Consider the following 4,041-nt stretch of genomic DNA (forward strand, 5'->3'; position numbering starts at 1 on the left):
AAGAGGAAAGAAAGTAAGAAAGAAAGAAGGAAAGAAAAAAGGGAAAGAAATGAAAGAAAAAAGAAACAAAGAAAGAAACAAGACAGTGAGAAGGGAAGAAAGGAAGGTAGAAAAGAAAGAATGACCAGAAAGCAAAAAACGCTACAGCACCGGGTATTCCCAGGTGGTCTCCCATCCAAATACTAACCAGGCCCAATGCTGCATAATTTCTGAGATCAGACCAGATCGGGCGCATTCAGGGTGGTATGGCTGTAAACCGCAGCAGAGGCACCTGGCTGCCCCAAAAGTCCGGCTCGGCCGGGCGCAGTGGCTTGAGCCTGTAATCCCAGCACTTTGGGAGGCCGAGACGGGTGGATCACGAGGTCAGGAGATCAAGACCATCCTGGCTAATACGGTGAAACCCCGTCTCTACTAAAAAATACAAAAAACTAGCCAGGCGAGGTGGCGGCCGCCTGTAGTCCCAGCTACTCGGGAGGCTGAGGCAGGAGAATGGCGTAAACCCAGGGGGCGGAGCTTGCAGTGAGCTGAGATCTGGCCACTGCACTCCAGCCTGGGCATCAGAGTGAGACTCCGTCTCAAAAAAAAAAAAAAAAAAAGAGTCCGGCTCAGCCATGCCCACCAGCTTCCAACCGGCACCGCCAGCCCGGGGCCTCCGGGTTCGGATCCGGACCCACGAGCTGCTCACCTGCAGCCTTCCCCGGTCTCCCAAGCTCGCGAGTTTCCACCACGTCGGGTCTGCATGGAACAGGGAGTGCATCAGGGCCCAGGGCTCACAATCCTGGGACGCCGTCCAGTCCTCCGCCCTGTCTAGGAGGCATTCTTTTAGATCCATGGCTGCTCAGTAGCTCATGTGAGGCCCCCTCTTGCCCCATCCACGCACAGCTGTCAGGGCTGGTCAAGGGCAAACATCCAGCCCAGCCAAGCTTGCAGTTTTTCTCAGAACGCCACTACCACGGTTGCTTGTCGCGACCCAGTCCCGGTCTGTGGGCAAGAGGACATGGGGTTTGGGAGATGGGGGATGGCCCTGGTTTTCCCCAGGCTGGAACTGGAGCTGGCAGCCTGATGTCCAGTGAGAGGGCCTGAGAGAAATCCAGACACACCACACCACCATCAGGAGCAAATCCACAGGCCCACACACGGACACACCCGGGCACTCGGGCGCGGGAACCTACACACGCGTGCATCCACACAGACACACACACACACACACACATGCACGCACACACAAACAGCCTGAAGGAGACCAAGGAAGAGATGGATGAAGAGAATGAAACTGAGGAAGGGAGAGAGACAGTGATTGAGAGAGATAGGAGGGGGGCAGGGCAAGAGACAGACAGAGAGGCAGAGAAAGAGAGAGGAACAGAGAGAGAGAGAGACAGAGACACAGAGGGAAGGCAACAGAAGTAGTGCAACATGCAGGGGCAAACCCAGAAGAGAGAGGGGGAGGGAGGTAGAGAGCAAGAGTGAATAGAGCCCTGTAGAGGGAGCGGCCTGCTCCGGTAGATGGGGCCCTTTTGATCAGCCCGGGATAGGGTGGAGTGGGCTTGGGCTGGGCCAGAACAGCTTGGCCAGGCCGTCCATGCGAAGGGAGAAACCAAGCACTGAGACGGATTTTGTCTTGGATTGATTGCTTGCTTTGGAGGTGGGTTTCATAGGCTCATTCTTTGTGGGCACATTCCTGTGCTATTGGTGCGGTGCTGTGGGTCCCACACCGCAACAGCAGCACTTGATTTGCAGAATGTGCCAGTCTGTTTGGCAGGAGAGGTGGAACCGGGCGTGCCCAGGGGACCCAAGGACTGGGTCTCTGGCGTGTCCTCAGAACTGGAGTTTACAAGAAGTTGGTGGCAATGGGAATCCAGGTGCAAAGGGACTGTTTTCCTGATGGCTGGTGATGCAATGTGCTTCCCCCAGATAAAGCAGCCCCTGCATTCTGGAGCAGAGGTCTTCGCTGGCATGTGTGACACCTGCTGCCCCTGCCTGTCCCTTCCCCCGATTTGGAAGGTTGCCGCGGTGCCCGATGTGTGGATGGAATCACATGGGTATTCCGGAGGTGTAACCCGTGTCTGCACCTTTCGGGTCTGGCCCCCTGCCCTCCCGGGCTGGAGCTGGGATCCTGGCAGGGCAGTGGCAAGGCGGAAACAGTGGGATGCTGCTGCCCGGTGGTACTTTGGTGGCGGACTCCCAGGACGAGGTCCCTGGCTGTGGCGGGGGTGTAGGTGGGTGAAAAGGGGGAGCAGGGTCAAGGGAGGTTGGGAAGCATGGGGACAGTAGGGGCAATTGAGGGAGGGGGCAAGCCACAAAAGCCTACAGCAGGCCGGCCGTGTTGGATCACGCCTGTAAACCCAGCACTGTTGGGGCCCGGGGAGGGTGGATCATGATGGCAGGAGATCGAGACCAGCCTGGCTAACACAGTGAAATCCCATCTCTACTAAAACTACAAAACATGCGCCCGGCATGCGGGTGGGCTCCTGTAGTCCCAGCTGCTTGGGAGACTGAGGCAAGAGAATGGCGTGAACCAGGGAGGTGGAGCTTGCAGTGAGATGCGATCGCGCCATTGCACTCCAGCCTGGGTGACACAGCGAGACTCCATTTGGAAGAAAACAAAAGAAAGAAAGAAGGAAAGAAAGGAAAAAAGAAAGGAAGGAAGGAAGGAAGGAAGGAAGAAAGAAAGAAAGAAAGAAAGAATAAAAGAAAGAAAGAAAGCAAAAAATAAGAGAGAAGAAAGAAAGAAAGAAAGAAAGAAAGAAAGAAAGAAAGAAAGAAAGAAAGAAAGAAAGAAAGAAAGAAAGAAAGAAAGAATAAAAGAAAGAAAGAAAGCAAAAAATAAGAGAGAGAGAGAGATAAGGGAAAAAGGAAGACAGAAAAGAAAGAAAGACAAGAAAGAAAGCCAAAAAGCCAATAGCACCCAGTATTCCCACACGGTCTCCCAACCAAGTACTAACCAGGCCTGAACCTGCTTAGCTTCTGAGATCAGAAGAGATCAGACTGCTGTCTTCCAGCTGGCACCACCAGCCCACAGCTGCCGGGCTCGTGTCGGGACCCCCGGGGCCACTCGCTCTCAGCCTTACCCCGCTCCCAAGCTGCTGAGCATCCTCTGCTTCGGGCCTGCTCGGAGCATTGAGTGCTCTGAGGCGTCAGAGCCCAGGGCCCACGATCCTGGGACACCGTCCAGTCCTCCGCCCTGTCACGGAGATATTCTTTTGGATCACTGGCCACTCAGGAGCTCCTGCGAGGACTTCTCTTGCCCCACCCACCAAGAGCCACCTGAGCTGGCCAAGGGCACATCTGGACCAGCCGCTCTTGGCCCTTTTCTCACAATGCCCCAACCATGGTGGCTTGTCCTGACCAAGACCCAGCCGGTGGGCAAGAGAGTGTGGGGGGTTAGGGGTTGGGAGATGGCCCTGCGTTACCCGGAGCTGGCACTAGAGCTGGCAGTGTGATCCCCAGTGAGTGGGGATCAGAGAAACTCAGACACACCCCACCACCAGCAGGAGCAAATCCACAGCCCCACATACAGACACACCCAGGCAATCGTGTGCGGGAACCCACACACATGCGCACGCACACACACAGACACACACACATACACACACACAAGCACACACACACCTATGCACACACACACAACCGGCTTGATGGAGAGCAAGAAAGAGATGGATGGAGAGATTGAAACCGAGGGAGGGAGAGAGACAGCAATCAAGAGAGACAGGGTTGGGGGAGGGGGAAAGAGACAGACAGAGAGGCAGAGAAAGAGAGAGGGACAGGCAAAGAGAGAGAGACAGAGAGACAGAGGGAAGGCAACAGAAGTAGCACGTGGGGCAGGGGCAAACCCAGAAGAGAGAGGGGGATGGAGCTAGAGAGCAAGAACGATAGTGCATTGGAGTGGGAACGCCCTGCTCCGGTAAGCAGGGCCTTTTTGAACAGGCCTGGTTAGGGTGGAGGGAGCTTGGGCTGGGCCAGTACAGGGTGGCAAGGCCTTCCGTGTGAGAGGAGCAACCTCTCACATGGAGGAAGGAAGGAAGGAAGGAAGGAAGGAAGGAA

Source organism: Colobus angolensis, unplaced genomic scaffold (assembly GCF_000951035.1).
Source record: "Colobus angolensis palliatus isolate OR3802 unplaced genomic scaffold, Cang.pa_1.0 Scaffold610, whole genome shotgun sequence".
Lineage (NCBI taxonomy): Eukaryota > Metazoa > Chordata > Mammalia > Primates > Cercopithecidae > Colobus > Colobus angolensis.